The following is an 18,258-nucleotide window of genomic DNA, read 5'->3' as shown; positions in this document are numbered from 1 at the left end:
TTTGGCCTACAACTCCCATGATCCCTAGCTAGCAGGACCAGTGGTTGGGGAAGATGGGAATTGTAGTCCAAAAACATCTGGAGGGCCGCAGGTTTGACATGCCTGCTCTACAACATCCTGGAGCCATGCTACACCAAGAGGAGGAGTATTGCAGAAAGCTACATGGTGGGCAGCTCCCAGATTCAACCATTTGACTCGAGTCCCTTCGCCCATCCCAGGGCAGGTGTGACTTCCACCTGGGACCAAGAAGCTACCCAAGAATGCTGTCTGCTGATAGGGGGACCTGCGCTCTGCAAAGAGTGTTGGGAATTGTAGTTTAGCTTGTGAGTGGGAACTCTTTGCTAAGGCTGCCTAGCTTCCCCCTTAGGAAGCTGCAAGTCCCAGGGTGAAGAGTGTTAAATCCAAACAACAGAAACACCCGAGTGTAGAATCTTGCACCTATTCAAAACGGCATGGGGGGGGGAGGGAACTTCTTCTTTATTCCAAGCCAGAACCCCACTTGTCCTTGATGGAAGTCCAACAGTAGGGATCATTCAATGGGCAATTTAAGGGTTAATGTTGTTAATATTAAATCGTGCCAACCAAGGATGTATGTGGAGATGTTGCTTGGCAACCAGGCAGAGAGTGGCTTGATCTTCACTGTGGTAGCATGAGTTCCGATTTGCTGCATAGTTCTGAGGAAGTTTTTCCTCTGTATGTTTCTGTTGCATGCCTTCCAGCCATGTGTAAAGCCTGAGCTAAGAAAAACAAAACACTCTCTGTTCCTTTCTCATCAAATTATACACTGTTTTGATTCAGTTTGCTCAGTAAAGAGTTGTCAAGATTTCTTTATTTTTTCTCTCTCCGTCTATGCTATTGAAGAGACTTTGCTAACAGTCTTTTCTGTCTGCTGTAGGGGTCAGTGTGGCTCCCAGAAGGTTTCCTCTGAGTGAATGTGGCCCTTGGGCTGAAAAAAAAAGAGTTACCCCTCCCCTGGTTGAAGCATTTGCAGGGCTGGGGTGAAACTATTTGTTGATAATTAGTGGTGCCTGGCAAAGAAGCATAGAACCCCAGTGTTCTCTATTTGCTTGGATAAAGCTCTTTAAACATTGCCTGATTGGAGAAAAATGCTTGGACACATTTGGGAAAGAATGGAGCCCCAATAAAAAAAGGCAGATGGGTATGCAGGGAACACCCTTATCCTGAGCGCTGGGTTTTCACCCCTTCACACACATACTGCCTATATTTCTCCTCTATATAATTTAGATTCTCCCCAATGCGCGCGCACACACACACACAGACACAGAGCGCTCTATTTTAGCCTTCTGTTCTTGGAAATTATAGATCAAAAAGGAGAAATGGGAAAGGCACACAATCGGGCAGGCGCTAAGTAAATATTGACACAAGTAATCAGCCAAAGCTCTAAAAAAAGACCTGACTCAGCAGAGACCTTCGAGCCAAGAAAAAAACAGAAGCTGGAATTTCGTTAGGAATGACAAAAAAGAAAACCGTGGGTGCTCATACTAAGAACACCCACACACATGTATGTTGGGAAGTGTTTTTTTCAAATGGGACAAATGCCTGGATCCTTTGTAGCAGTGGCCAGGCATCGTATTCACTGCAAGGGCCGCATTCCTTCATAGGAAGCTTTATAGGGGCCGCGTGGCTGTGGTGGTCAGAGCCAGAACAAAAAGTGAGCAGAAAATGGATCTGGTTCTACTTTTCGTCCGGTAGGCTACAATCCAGTCATAGACCTTTTTAAGCTGCTTTGACAGCTAAAATACAGGCTAGAAACGCTATACATAACATTATCAGCTCTGTCTCTTTAAAGCAGCCTTTTAAACTCCCATCATCCCTGACCATTTGTCCTGCTGGCTAGGGATGATGGGAGTTGTAGTCCAACAGCTTGCGACCCGAGTTTGAAAAACACTGCTGTAGACGTAGCAGCTAAGAAGCTGGACCTCTGGATTTACCTGCTGAGGATCAGGAGACCCACTGCACCTGAGGCTGTTGGATGGGAGCACCCAGAAATACCTGGCCACAGGGTTCAGCCCTTTCAGGCTCTGAAGTTCTCTATCGGTACAAGCGGGTGAGGGTGAAGAGGCCTCAGTCTTGCTCACCTGGAGCTATTCGAGGTCCTGCAACATCTGACCATTGTTACCTCTTTCTCTTACCCAGTGTCAGACCAGAGCATGATGTTGGCCTCATTTGGACCCTAGATTTAAAGCAGTGTCATACCACTGTAAACAGTCATGGCTCCCCCCCCACAAAGCATTCTGGGAATGCACTCCATAATTGTAGCAGGGGAAGCTTCTGTGGAAAAGGCCCGTTCTCTCATTTCTACTCTCCAGACCTCCCTCAAAAGTGGCACACAAGTTCATCTGCATCCCAAAATAACACCTGAATTAAGGCAGGAATGAGAGTGTTAAGAAAGAACAGTTTTGCTACCTTTCCCAGATGAAAGAACACAGGAATTGACTGGATCTGTTGCAAGGTGGAGCAGGGTTCTGTGGTTTTACTGGGTAGCCAAAATTTCCCGACAGCACATTTTAATGATGTGCATTTCTGGGAAACAGACTTCCAGCAGTTTTCAACCCAATGCAGCCTTTTGGCACTGAAGGCTTCAGCAGCCATCATTGGTCAAAACTCTCTCTGTTTACTCTTGAGAAATGTCAACCATCACTTCCTGGAAGAATAATCACTTCCTGGAAGAATGCTTTTAAATGTAATTCCTTTAGAATGTTTAAAATCTGCAACTGCTTATAGATTCTCTTTAAATTGTTATTGTTTTTAGAATGTATTAAACTTTTTAGAATGTTTTTACTCTCTGTTTGTTTTTAATCATTGTGCCTGTTTGCTGCCCTGGGCTCCTTGAGGAGGAAATGCAATATATAAATCAAAAAGTTTATTGCATTAGCCATATAGCCATAGCACATATAAAAGATCAAACAGGCAACTGTCGCACAACAACATAGAATACAACTAATACAACTATAACATTAAATATAAAGTATTTATATGAAATATAAAATCCAGCTGAGTGCGGCTGGTAAGGTAAAAGACAGCGCAAGGCGTGTCGGCTGTGAAAAAAATAAATGTATTTCTTTATTGCCATCTAAGCAGCCCAAGACCTCCATACACACCGCCTGGGCTTGTGCCCCAGAGAGGTAACTTCAGCAAAAACAACGCAGCAGGCAGCAGTTACAAGTTATAAGCTCAACTTGATTCGCGTAAGTAGGTATGGGTGCTCATCTGCAGCAGCTCAACTGGATGCCTTTGTCTGCCCCAGCTGCAACAAAACATGTCTCTCCTACATCAGTCTCTACGACCACAGCAGGCGCTGCAACCTGCCAGCAGTTTGACTTCTCCTCCATTGTCTCCTGAGACAGATGGATGCCAAGCAAAGGATTGCATTGATACCCCAACATTTCCTCCAAGGGGCTCAAGGCGGCAGGAATGGTTCTCTTCCTAAATTTATCCTCACAAGAACCCTGCAAAGTAGGTTAGGCTGAGAGACAGTGACTGGCCCAAGATCACCCAGTGAGCTTCATGGCAGACCGGGGATTTTAACTCTGGTTTCCCCAAGTCCGAGTCCAACACACTAACCACTACACCACACAGGGTTTTGCCCTCAAAAGCAACCTCAGAATAAGGATAAATAAGTCTGGGAGGCTTTAAATGAAAAAAAGCCACTGGAGCTTAGAGAAGGTAGGAGTGCATGTGTGAAGTAATGGACAAAACAGCTGTGATGCGACAGCAAGACAGAGAGTGAGCTGTGAGCTAAAGGATGGAAGCATCCTCGGATGTAGTGTCCATTGGGATTGGTAGGGCAAAAGGTAGGGAGACCAATGGGTGGAGCCAGAGCCTCCCCTGATTAGTTGTAAGTAAGAAGGCAGGGAAGTGGGGGCTGGCTGGATTTTGGTGGGGCAGCACCTCCTTTGCCTTAATGGACTACTTTTATTTTTATTATATTTATTTATATCACAACATTCTCTCAGAACTGGGTCTCCAGGAAACTCACAAAAATTAAAACAAGCATGAATAAAACACAGTAAGCTAAAAACAAATAAAAGATAATAGTTAAAGAGTAATTAAACTGTAATAAAATTAAAGCAATAGAAAAAAAACCTGTTAAAATATCGATATTAAAAACAGTGCAGCACTATTTAAAGCCCTTTCCAGTTCCCAAAAGCCTGCAGGAATACAATAGTCTTCATTTGTCGGTGGAAGGACAAAGAGGAGGGAGCTGGTCTAGCCTCTCTAGGAAGGGAATTCCAAAGTCTGGGATCAACTACTGAGAAGAACTTTTCAGCTAGTCTCAGCTGGGTGTTGTGTGCCTCTCCCAGGGAGGATCTGATGCGAAGCAAGGGGTCTACCACCTGCTTATGTTGCTTGCCTTCAGTTCTTCTCCACTTGTACATTTTCTATTATTTGTTTTATTTACAAAACACCACAAGCCTCCAGAAATCTCTCCTCAAAAGCCAAGGCAAACCCAGGTACAGTCATACCTCGGTTTAAGTACGCTTCAGTTTGAGTACTTTCAGTTTAAGTGGATTAAGTGGATTAATCTGCCTGGAACAGATTAGTTCACTTTCCATTACTTTCAATGGGAAAGTTCGCTTCAGGTTAAGTACGCTTCAGGTTAAGTACAGACTTCCAGAACCAATTGTGTATTTAAACCGAGGTACCACTGTACTTCCACCCCTAGAACCTGACACTGATTGGGGAAGTGAGAAATGCATAGCGTTTTAGACATTTTGGGGTACTGTCGTCCATCACGCAACTTGCAGTTAGTTTCTTCTAAGAAACTGTTTGTATGAACAGAATGTGTTGCACTCCAATCAGATTAGATAATGATTGTCCAATGCAAAATTTACCTTGGCAAGAGAAGACGCCAACTTTTGGCGAGAACAGGCGTCCTTGTGACTACCTGAACTTTCTGGCCAGCGTTGGGCCGGGGATGGAAATGCCAACTCCACAAACAAACATAGGCACAAGGTAGAGGAAGGTGGCGCCTTGTTATCCTATCAGTGGAAGCGGGGGCGCTGCACCCCATTTCGCCACTTCAGGCGAGAGGGGCGAGATCTCACAAGCTCCTCGAGATGCCACGGCGCCACGTGGTTTTGGCAACATCTCATGAAATCAGTGGTGGAGGCAGGCAGGGCGCCCCCAGGAACACCACCTCAGGGGCTTCCACACTTGAGGTTGTAGCCTCACCTACTTTAATGGCTGCACTGGCCCTGGGTGAAACACAAGAAACATTTTGTTTGCTACTGCGTCTGCACAAATGGACGTGTGACCACGTTGGGGGTGGGAGAGAGAAATCGAATTCAGTTCACATTTAAAGGCAAACCTTCCTAAGTGTCATGAACTGGCAGGACAATGGGGAGGAGGAAGATGAGGAAGATGATCCCAGCTTGGACACACTGTGGCAAGCTGGGGATGGGGAAAGAGAGGTTGGTGTAGGACGGTGACTCACAGGGTGATGGAGGGTGACGAGGGGCTGGGGGTCAGGAATCAGAGCAGCAGGACCCATGACCAGAGCCAGAGGGGCCCCTGTCCCCACAAACACAGCAGGCTCTGAGGCGTAGGGAGGCTGAGGCAGGCAAGGGCCTGCAGCCCACCTCCCTAGCTGGCCAGGTGGGGCTTGCTAGCTCTGGGAGAAGGTGTGTGATTCCTCAGCTGGATTTGGCTTGGAACAGGTGAGGGTCACCTGCACTTATCAGCATGCAAAGTATAAAAAGGGACAGAGAGCTGAGGTGCTTGGTCTGCTCAAGTCACAGGTCAGAGGAGAGTGTGGGGCACTTGTGCAAACTATGGAGTCACTCTCCAAATTAAAGCTGTGGGGTGTTTTTCTTCATGCCAGCCCTCGCATTCTTCTTTCTGTATATTTACAGGCTTCAAACCACTGCAGCACAGACATTCCATAAAACAAATCCAAAGATTTTGTGGATGAAGCCCGAGTCGTGACTGCCAGGCTTGCTTCAGCCTCCACAATCCTCCCTCCACTGTCAGAGGCAGAGCATCTGGGGATCACCGAGGAGGAAATCCTGTTGCGCTCAGGTCCTACTCGTGGGCTTCTCATGGGGGCATCTGGGAGGGAGACCAGGATGCTGGACTAGGTGGGCCACTGGCCTCATCTTGCATGTCTATTCTTCTGTGTTTTTTAAGTTCTTATGTTTGGAAACCCTTGGTTGCTTGCCCAACTGAGTTGCTGGCCCACCATGAAATATTGGAAGAGGAAATGAAAAGATAAAAGTTAAAAGCCGGATACAATTTTAAAGAAAAGTACATTTATGCACTTGTTCCTCAGTCCTGCCTGTTAACATGATCCTGGATCCTATGTCCTCTGCAATGACAGCAGCCTCCTTGGATCTCTGTAGGGAGGGAGGAAGAGAGAATATCCACATTATCCAATGCTCCCCTCCACCACTTTTATTTTTTTTAAAATAGTTCATTCCTTCATTGAATTTATATCCTGCTCTGCCCTCTAGGCCCAGAATGGCTCAAAGCTGCCAAACCAGTCCTGACCTTGACCTGTGTTCATTTAAAACTCATTTCCCTCCCTGCAACAAAGAATCCTGGGGAATGTAGTTTTTTAAAAAAGATGCTGAGAATTGCAGCTCATTGGGGCTAAACTAAAATTCCCATGATTCTTTTGGGGGGTGCTTTAAATGTATGGTACACAGCCTTGGTTTGCACATCATGGTTGGCCAAACTATGCCAGAGAGGAGTCTTCAGCCTCTTTGGTCACTCTGCTGCTACACTGCATAGTGAAGAACTATGATTTTCAGATGTAAGGATAAATGTGAGTAAACCTTTAATGGCACCTCCTATATCTAGTTTGCACTAGGTTCCTATATCTGGAAGGACAGATCGTGAAGCTGAGGCTCCAAAACTTTGGCCACCTCATGAGAAGAGAAGACTCCCTGGAAAAGACCCTGATGTTGGGAAAGATGGAGGGCACAAGGAGAAGGGGACGACAGAGGACAAGATGGTTGGACAGTGTTCTCGAAGCTACAAACATGAGTCTGACCAAACTGCGGGAGGCAGTGCAAGACAGGAGTGCCTGGCGTGCTCTGGTCCATGGGGTCACGAAGAGTCGGACACGACTAAATGACTAAACAACAACATATCTAGTTTAGGAGGTTAGGCAGCAGGGCTGGAAGCTGAGGGAGAAAGTCACTGAAGGAGAGAAGACCTGTTGTACATAGTTCTAATAAACTATTCCATGTTCAACTCCTCTGGCAAAGAGCATTTCCAGAACCAAAGATGTGGCTAGGTTGAAGAACATGAGCACAGTTGACAGGGATGAGGAACCGGTGGCCTTCTGGGTGATGTTGGGACTCCACCAGCCCTAGTTAGCATGGCCAGAAATCAGGGATGGTAGTAGTTGGAGTCCAGTGGCCTCTAGAGGACCACAGGTTCCCCAGCCCAGACCTGATATGCTGCTTTACAAGGACAGCTCTTGACTGAGAGTGCCCCCTGGTGGAGCTCCTTAGGCTTACCTGGAACTGGTGGTGTGGCAGCCACTCTACTTCAAGGATGTCTGGGAGCTGCCATTTTAATTCCCCACAATGCCCTGGAGCAGCCAACATTGGAGCATTTGCAGGGAATTAAAACAAGGCTTGTAGATTCAGCAGCCTGACAAGGAAGGCCTGGCATAACCGCTCGTACTGCTGGCAGGGATGGATTAAACCAGGCACCCCCAAACTTCGGCCCTCCAGATGTTTTGGACTACAATTCCCATCTTCCCTGACCACTGGTCCTGTTAGCTAGGGATCATGGGAATTGTAGGCCAAAACATCTGGAGGGCCGCAGTTTGGGGGTGCCTGGATTAAACATTTAAGCCAAAGCATATTATGGTTTCTACTTTGAATTAAATACATATGGGGGCACCATTGCCGAAGGTCTTAATTCAGCCCCGACTGGTGGGACCTGCCCAGCAACTGCCCATGGATGCCAGGAGCTAGCGCTGGGCCAGCTGATTTTACCTGAGCCCCTGCTCCCTCTTGGAGACGTTCCTTCCACTTCGGAATAGGGAGGGGGGAGGTCTGGTGGGCCAGGGTAAGGGGGAGGCCACAGTGGGAGCATGCTGAGAGAACCTGTGGAGAGAAGGACAGGCTGGGATCAGGAACACAAAGCATACATAAAGTCTATGAACTAAAGGAAGAAAGAGCTACAGCTTTGTGAGGTTGAACAGGGGTCTCCTGGCAACTCTCAGCGCCCTGAACAAATTACCATTGCCAGCCCTAGTTGAACAGCAGCAGCAGCAGCATTAGCACAATACTGGATTTGATAACAGAGTCAGTTGAGAGCCCATCTGCTTTTCAGCTGCGCATTAAGAGGCCGGGTGTCTGGGCTTCCTTAGTAGGCCAACTTGCACCCACTATCCAAAGGAGACCATTGGTGCACTTACGAGCTGCCCGGGGCGCAGAGGGGTAGGCATAGGTATAGATGGAAGCAGTGGGGTATTCTTGGAGGTTCGTCCCTTCTCTCAGTATGTCTGTTCGATTAACAAAAAGGCGGGAGAGAGAAAAGCATGTCTGATATAGGAATAGACATATTTAGATTCACAAGCACACACGCAACACTTGTATGCATTTTTAATGCATCGTCGTTTCATTTCGAAAATTTATAAACTCCTCGCTAAACAATTCCTCAAGCAGTGTACAAGAAGTCCAATTCTATATAAATCATGACTAAAATACAAAGAAACAAACACACAAAGAACCATGATTAAAAAATCAAGGATAAAATCAATTTTTAAAAAATCAAAGTAGATATAACGAATAATAATTTCTCACATTTGTGTGGCCGGATTGTGGACTATTTTACAAAGCAAAGAGTCACATCTATTGCTCCACCCACTTTCCCCCTCTTGCCCCACCCACCACTAGAATGTAGCACCTGGAGAGTAACCAATGAAAGCTCAGGCTGCTAAAGATTCCGCCCTTCTGTTGCAATGGATCCAGTTCCCAATTAAAGGCACATCCTGACATAAAACTGTCCTGCCCTTTGGCCAAATTCTCCCTCCAGTTGGTGGCTCCTGCCTTTTAAATGGGACAGAGAGGAAGGAGTGTGCCTTTGATATCCAACAAAGGGCCTTTCAATCTAATTCCTCACCTGCATCAATCAGATCCTTTATTGTGTTTAGGCAATCAGACGCTCCGTACTGGAAGGTAAATTTGAAGACAAGGACCCCTTGGGTGGATGCTAGGGAGAAAAGGCTACAGTAAGACATTGGGCTCATGTTGTAAAGGTAAAAGGTAATGGACCCCTGGATGGTTAAGTCCAGTCAAAGGCGACTATGGGGTTGTGGCGCTCATCTCGCTTTCAGGCCGAGGGAGCCGGCATTTGTCCACTGACAGTTTTTCTGGGTCATGCGGCCAGCATGACTAAACCACTTCTGGTGCAATGAAACACCGTGACGGAAAGCAGAGAAAACGGATATGCCATTTACCTTCCTGCCACAGCAGTACCTATTTATCTACTTGCACTGGCGTGCTTTTGAACTGCTAGGTTGGCAGGAGCTGGAACACAGCAAAGGGAGCTCACCCTATTGCGGAGATTTGAACTGCCAAACTTCTGATCAGCAAGCCCAAGAGGCTCAGTGGTTTAGACCACAGCACCACCTGTGTTGTAATCTGCGCCAACATATTTTTTTTCTCCCAAAGTGGTAAAAAGCTATGATTCTACCTTTGCAAAGAGTCACAGACAATAAGGCCTGCAATGAATTATCTTGAAGAATTATAAGCTAAATAGATCAATGGTCTGATTCAGTATATGGCAGCTTCCTCCATTCCTATAACAACCCATCAGAGGGAGTTCTCTCTCATTTTGAGAACTATCACACACAGCAGCCGATAAGATTCCAGGTGGTGAGACATACTCAGGGTTCCTTTGATATGCTGGGGCTTGGAGCCCGGCTCCTCCTCCAGGACACAATCTCCTAGAAGCTGCAGCGGGAAACGAATGATGGTAGATCCCTTATCTTTGTGCTGGAAGATCATCTAGGGAAGCAATCGAGAAGCCATTCAAGCAGAAGTGAGGAGTGTTGCAAGGAACTAAAGGTGGCACAGCTAAAAAAAATGCCCCTTCTCCATTCCTGCAAGGAGAATAGGCAGGGGCGGGGAATATATTGTGCGCGCACTTATTTTGATGCTTACAGGTGCTTTGTGATGTGTGCATTAGTGTGAGGGTGTTTATGCGATAGGCCTCCATGGCCAAAGAACAATAAACTATTCATTCAGTCATCCATAATTGAAACGTTCTGTGCTTCAATGACACCCAAAACCAGCAGCGTGAGGTGGGTGCCTCACCCTGTGGTCTGGGACTCTCAAGCTCAAGGCGATGTCAGAGGTTCACCTACCAAAGGCGAGGGAGGTGCTATGAGCTCTCTTATTATATTATGGCCAGCCTGCCTCACCCCTCAAGCCCTCTTACTTTGTACTGGGTGAGGTACAACATTCCCTTTTTGGTGCCTTTCAGCTCTTCTGGAAAATCCGACCGCCCTTCCAGCAATAACGACACCTCGCTGTAGTGAGCAAGGACCCTGAAACAAAAGCAGTTGGTTGGTGAATGTATCAGATTCCGAAATAAAACATGCTTCACGGGATTCACAGCTGTGAATACACTGGGTCCCTCTCCTTTAGGGTTGCTGCTAGAGAACTCCCATCGGGCTTCAGCCAGCATGGCCAATGTTCATGGATGATGGGCGTAGCAGTCCGTTCCCTTCAACAAGGAGCATCTTTTGACAGAATGTATCATCTTTCCCATTACATCCAAACCCCATATTTTAATTACCTTCAATGTTTGAAGTTTGGGCAAGGCACATCTTTTTGCTGCCACCAATCAATACTGAATGACACCTTGGTTTTCCATTTCCCCTTCCTGCCTCACTCCATCCCCAAGATTATCTATTTACCTTTCCTCTGAACTGTTGGCTGACCTGGAGAACTGATACCTAGTCACCTCCATCGCGAAAAGCAACTCCTCTGTCTCAAGGACACCCACGCTCCCTTTAGCTCAGGAGCACTGGAGACAAAGAGAAATGCTTGGACCATGTAAGCATCTCTGTGATGTCAACAGGTGAGGTAACAGCACAGGCTTTGACTTGAAATTGGGATTAGTGGGAATTATTTATTTTTAGAGAGCTGCTCCCATGAGGCCAGGTTTACTCCCATTTTCTTCGGTCTCCCTAAATTCCACTAGAATCGGATGACTTTAAACAAGCAACCCATGAGAGCCTTGGACTGAAAGTTAAATCCTGCCAGGAGTTGAATATCTGGGGAGTAGTTTTCCAGACTCCCTTTTCCCAGTCATGTGATGCTAGTTGCATCTATTCCCATTCTCTCCTTTTCATAATAATGTAAGTCTGCTGCCAGTGGCCCATGTAGTCTAGCATCCTGTTCTCACAGAGGCCAACCAGATGAGTCCACAAGCAGGACCTGAGCACAAGAGCTCTCCCTGTTTGTGAGCCCCAGCAACACTGGCATTCAGAGGCATCTGACCGTGAAAGTCGAACATTTCTTTCCCAGCTAGTAGTCATTGATAGCCTCATCCTCCATGAATTTGTCTGATCCTCTTTTAAAGATATCCAAGTTGGCCATTACTGCCTCCTGTGGGAGCAAATTCCATTGTTTAACTATGCATTAATAAGTATTTTGTCTCTTCCAACATCCAGCTTCAAATGTTACATTTGAGGGGGGAAAGGTTATCCACTTAAGTCCACACCATGTATTCTTTTATACACCTTTATTATGTCTCCTTTTACCCGCGTTTTCTCTAAACTGAAAAGCCTCACGGCCATCTGGTCATCTTTCCTCATAGGGCAGTTTCTCAATCCTCTTGCTCCTCTTTGCTTGCTCTTTTGTAGGACTTGGATCCCACCACCTTCCAACACCCAGGGCTTGAGCCTCCAACATGTCTGCCTTGTCGGTGGGGCTCGACATCTGCCTGAACCTGCATAGGATTGGGGCACCATGTTTTAAGGGATGAGTATTGCCAAGCAAGTTCCACAGATGACAACCACATATATTAACTTGTTTATTTTGACACACAAATTGCAAAATTGCCGAGATAAACATCTTCTCCTTAGCTACAATATTGCCACTATGTACAAAATTTATGCTTAAAGGTACTACACATATAAAAATACAGTATGCAATACGTATATACAGTACAATGTGCAAAACATGGCAAAAAAATCAACATATGGAATTGATTTTAGGGGTGCAAACAGCAAATACAAAGGCATCTTGGTTTCTTTTACAAAGGCAACACACCAAAGGATGCTCTGCTTGCCATAATATGTTTATTTTTCCCTTTAATCTAGTATTTAAAATGAAGAGGCATGTACAAATTGGTATCTATTTTCTCTTTTTTCCCATAAAGTGAGATGCTAAGACGTAATTGTTTCTATGAAAAGAAGAGGGACACCTACGGTATCATGCCAAGCACGATTTCTACTGCAAACAATACAATGAGATCAAGAAAGAGACGTGCCACTGCTTACGTGGGGATCTGCACTTATTAGCTCAGTTTCACAACCAACTAAAGGAATCTGTATTGCTAGACACCAAAACAAAAGCAACTTCAAAAATATATACATCTTCAATTTAAAACAAAAAATGTCCATGGAGAAAACTTGAGGTGGGGGCATGATGGAGGACTTGCAATTCCCACCCTACCCCCCACCCCATATAATTAAAGGGTGTGCTCCTTGGCAGTAGAAGTAGCAATACTTTGGTTCTTCCCATTGTCACTTATTTAAGGCTCTGGGTCTTTTTAAATTGCATCATGTGCAAAACTAAAAATGTAAAAATGCTGGTTTCCTGGTTTCATTAGAAAAGCTGACATGTCACCATTACAGGTCACTGCACTTTCATTGATGAATCCCTCCTTGTGATTATCATGGTATTTGCCAGATGTTTAGCCAAAGTTTACACATTAGTTTAGCCAAAGTTTACACATTCTGCACTGTGTTGCAGGCAACACCCGGGCAGAATGCCTTTCGAACATCAAGATGCAGTTAAATAAGATATTTGCTGAGATTTGTCGCAACTTTATGCCATTCAATACACTGCAAAATGTGTTGCCGCATTGAGTAAGCTTGTTAAGTCTCTCTGAGCTGAAAAAATTGATTTCCCCTCAACTGGAATAAACAGGCTGAAATTGTAGTTTACATGATCTTTGTGATTTCTTAGTTCAGCGTACTTGTTTGAAAGGAACATGGGGTGGGTAGAGATGGAACTGGCAACGATGATTTCTCATCAACATGACAATGCAGTTCCATTTTGAATTTCCAAATGTGACATTTAATACTGCCATGCATTAGCCTCCCCTCATTAAAGCATTTGCTCATCCAGAAAGATGCGGAATAGTAGTTAACTTGGGATTACACTGACAGCCTATGTACAGTTAAATCAAGAACAGTAGGGATGGAAGAAGGCATCATTTTCTATTCTATTCATCCACCCACCCATTTATTCCATTGCACTGCTGTTCTTCTGCCCAGAACAACACCTGCTGGGTCAAAATTACATAACTTACTTAATTTACATAATTAAGTAAACTATGTAAGTTATATATTGTCACAACAGGCAGCAACATGATATGTGTGCGATTGCGCTGAACCCAGAAGTGACCCCAAAAGTCACAAAAAAGAGGAAGAACCGGGTGTGTGCAGGCTTTGTCAATGGTGTTTCAAATATACGCCATTTCACTTAAACACACAGTGCCTGGGGAACATAACCCCCACATAAATTGGGAGTTGCCTGTATGTCATTCTACCCTGATCATTTCTATGTAAAGGAAATGCAGATGGGGACTGGGGCATAATCAAGTACATGTCCTTTGCGGACTGAAACAGCAACAAGGAATACCAATCTTATGCACTGGAAAGATTTCCGTTCCAGACATGGGATGAGTAAGAGAACAGGGGCAATTTCTGATTCCATGTCTGTTTTTGTCAGAATTCTCTGGCATTATTTGCTGTCAGTGGGGCTTGGGCTGATCCACATGTATTCTTTTCCCACTTTTCAGTTTCACAGCACTGACTCATGAGAATGTCTTACACACAACAGGAGAAAATGGAATTTCTGCCACAGCAGCTTCCACAGCAATTGGGGCTCCAAAATATACATTCCAGATGGCAAAAGCTGCCAAAGCAGGGAGATCCTCAAGTTCCCATAAGTGGGCCACTCTCAAAAATAAAGAAACCAGGATGAACAAACATGTGAACGAAATGTTTCTGCAACTGAAGCAAATAGGACACCTCTAGCACTTCTATAAACATTGCAAATCTGCACTGAAATAAACTACGCTAGCAGTGACAGTCACAGGACCAAGTCACCTGTTAAAGATAAAGATATTTCGAAGATATTGTGTTACAAAAAATTGTCAAGTGCACAAAAGATACCCAAGCAACTTTATATATATACAATATATATATATATATAACCCCTTTTCACAAATACCAGGTTCACATACAAGTGGTAAATATAGTACAATAGGCGGCACATCTCAGAACATATGATCAAAAGCAAACCATTATTTAGAAATGTTTTATAATAAAGCTCTATTCTGAAATGCACAGAAAATATCACGCATTCCTACTCTAAAAAATAAATACTTTATTACAAACATTTCATGATCCCTTAATGATTTTGTAGAAGAAAGTTCTGCACTGGATATCATACACCTGAAAGGATTTGGTTGGGGGGGGGTGTTCCTCGTTGACATGCTCCAGTGGCTTGGATAGCACACTAAGCGTGAAATATTTGTGCAGTGCAGCATCGCACAATATTGTCAATTTTCAGCTATATTTATATGCAGTCTGCCAATTGGCCAAGAGTAGCCCAGTCAGACTGTAGCAATATGATGAGAAAAAGATCTGAGGCACCATAGAAATGAACTGGCTTAACTGTGGCACGTTCTAAACCAAGGAAGGTAGTACAGTAGATGAATCTGATGATATAAGCTGTTGCTTACTAGCTGTAGCAAGGTGCTTCTCAAACTGTGAGTCAAAAATAGGGAAAGGGGAGAAATTTTATTTGCTTCGCATTTAAGGCCAAATATACTTAATTCACACTTTCTGAAACAATACATGAACCGAAACTAAGCCATCCTAAGAAATTTGCACTTCTCTGAATTTTGCAATACAGTTCTCCTGCCATGTGTACAAAAATGCATACACGAGGGTAAAGTTTGCATAAAAATGGGTGTGTTCATGAAAAGAACATTAAAAAATGCATTATTAGGGAAACACTGAATTACAAAAAAAATGTTTATTAGGCAAAGTTGCATACAAACATGTTCATTTTGGGGGGAAATCACATTAAAATGTTAGTGAATTTTTTTGCAGGGTGTGGGGAAAATTCGCAACCAATGTGGAAAACGCGGAGAACTGAATTTAAGATTGGAAAAATGAGAGAGAAAGTAGGGCACGAAAGGTGGAATTAGTTTATAAGTGGGTGCCCACAAAAGCTCTAAAAGTTTACAGGTAAGCTCCCCACTTCAAAAAGTTTGTGAAGCACAGCTATAGCATATGAACCTGATAATATAAGCTGTTGCATCAATACCACAAGTAACCAGTTGCTCGCTAGGTCGTTATGGCCTTTGCCCCTTTGTCCTAGTGCCAGGATCCAAAGAGATGCACACAAATGGGAACTACACATGCAGAGAGAGTTTCCTTTTCATCAGCTCTCATTGTTGAAAAGACAACCTGCCTGTTAAACTGAATGGTGGCTTGCCTATTTGACAGCAGGCTTTCCAACCTGCTTCTTGCATGTACTCACCTTCTCTTTGAATTCTGGCCCTGCCAAAAACTTTATATTTATACCTATTCGGCTCTGCAACATTTTGAATATAAGGTACAAACAACAGGCTCCATCTTTTTACTATTTCCTTTGGTCTATGACATTGTATGCGGCACATCACAGGAAACATACTTCCTTACAGCAGTGTGGAGCTTGAACGTCATAGGTGATCCCACTACACCCAGAATAGGTTCCATCAGAATTCTCAGCATCTTAAACTGACTTTTTGGGAGAAAATGAAACTTGACATCTCACTGGGAGATACTCAGCACCTCAAAAGATTAGCTTCCATCCAAAGATGGTGAAGCGGAATGGTAAAGTCGAAGATACGTGATCTCTCTCTACACCTTTTCCTATTCTCATTCCTATGCTGGTTGCAGAGGAAGGAGTGCTCTATCCTTTCAGCATAGACCTGCTCATTCACTCGTCAGCATGGAATTCCTTCTTGTATATAGCTTACCACACTAGTGTTGAAATACAAGGCTAGTGCTTCAACTGTATCCAGTTGCTGAATATGACCCTCGAGTAACCTGAGGCAGGCAAAGTGGCATAAGAATATTCTCCCAAACATAGGTCCCAGTTTAATTGTAATTTTGATTTTTTGGTGTGAAGCTACCCTGACATTACTAATATTTTCTATCATGTGAAAGCCCAAGGTAACTCTAAACCACACTGTCTAAATTGGCATCTTCACAGTTGTGGCTTTAAGAGAAAATAAATTGCAAATATGCAATCTCAATGTGAAATTGGCTCAAAATACTGCACATTGAATAAACCAACCTATGCAGGTATGAGTTCACTTGACCGTACTTGTTATCAGTGATCCTTGCATCTGTCAATTCTAAGGGATTCACAAGTTTGTTTGTTTTTTTAACAAAACAAGGTCATAAATGCAGGATCAAATGTTATGGGTAATGAACATTAAAATTCTGATAGTTTTCTAAGGAAGTCTAAGTATTATGCTGTGATTTGTATGAAAAAGTAACCTTGCTCTGAAAAAGGCTACCATACAATAAAGATTATTTTCTCATTTGAGTTTCATTGAAATCCACAACACTTGTAGAATGATTGTAGTTTTTCCAATATTTATTTATGGTTAAAAGAGGACAGAGCTTTCTGAAAGAAGTTTCATTTGAACTGTAACTTTTTTGATGATATATTTTAATATCCAGATAGTTAATTTCTACCAAATGCTGCTGTTCCACTGTTGCCTTAGAAAATGTACTGTGAATACAAGTGGTGCAGCAATAAAACTGCCAGCTGCTTTGCACAGCTAAGCAGGGTCCAGTATGGTTTCAAATTGGATGGGTGACCGCATGTTGCGATTACTTCAGTGCAGTTGGTCTAGATGACCCTTGAGGTATCTTCCAACTATACAGTTTTTTGATTCTAGGGCCTGAATCCAGAGACGTTCAAGAATAGTAGATGGCTAGCTAAACTGTAATATCCCTCATTCTTCCTGCCAAACAAATGATCAGCTGCAAATGAGTGGCAAAGCACATGCTTTGCATGCAGAAGGTCCCAGGTTCAACCCCTGGCATTTCCAGTTAGATGGCTCAGGCAGCAGGGGATGGGTAACTCCTCTGTGTGACTGTCATTCATGCTGTTACGTGTTCCATTAAAATCTTTTAAAAGTGGAAAATTTAGATATTTTAGAAGGAGGCAAACACACACGTTGGTACATTTCACATTCATTGTGTTCTTGTAATTAAAATTTTGGACCTAATATAAAAAAACAATGATAGTTCTGAATTTGGATCTGGAAACATTGATTTTTGTTAATTTTGAATGTGTTAACATTAAGTCAGCATATGGGCTGGATTCAAAGAATTATGAGGGGAAGGGAAACAGCTAGTAAGAGCTCTTCTTATCCAACTTCTTTGGATTTAGTTTCATTTTTCTCTAGAAACATTCTAGAACAAAGAGTAAAATAGCCCCTTTTATAAATGGAAGATGTCTTCTGCATATGCAAGGGCACACTCGGATTCAAATTCAGGCATTTTAATTGCCAAATAGCTTATGAACACCTAACAAATGAAAGAAAATTGATGTGTATCTTAATCTGCCTGTATGATATCCTACATAAAATATGAGAAGTAAAATTGGTTGTATGCCAACATATAGAGGGCAAAACACACACCTCACTGTGTTTTTAATGTACAGCATATGCCTCTGCACTTCCTATATTTCTTCTGGGTGAAAATTAAATAAGGCTCTGGCCAAAGAAATCTTAGCTGATTAATCTTGGATTTTACTTGATTACTTACAACATAGTCCCAACCATGTTTACTCAGATGTAAGTCTCACTGAATTCAGTGGGATATATTCCCCATGAAGTGCAGTTAGGATTACAGCCTTACTTAATTAACCTAATAATTAATCATACATTTGCATATGAGAAAACCAATAGTTGTCAAAGACCAAAGCATATATTTCCTTTGTTTTTAATGATGCACAC

General features: G+C 43.6%; 1 pseudogene; it reads right to left on the bottom strand.

Annotated features, from left to right (window-relative positions):
- Nucleotides 1-1,774: 1,774 nt before the first annotated feature.
- LOC118093287 (WW domain-binding protein 2-like) lies at nt 1,775-18,231 on the bottom strand (annotated as a pseudogene).
- Between the last annotated feature and the right edge of the window lie 27 nt (nt 18,232-18,258).

Source organism: Zootoca vivipara, chromosome 14 (assembly GCF_963506605.1).
Source record: "Zootoca vivipara chromosome 14, rZooViv1.1, whole genome shotgun sequence".
In the NCBI taxonomy this organism is placed as follows: Eukaryota; Metazoa; Chordata; class Lepidosauria; order Squamata; family Lacertidae; genus Zootoca; species Zootoca vivipara.
The sequence above is the reverse complement of the archived record's forward strand: the minus strand, read 5'-3'. Positions and strand labels throughout refer to the sequence as shown.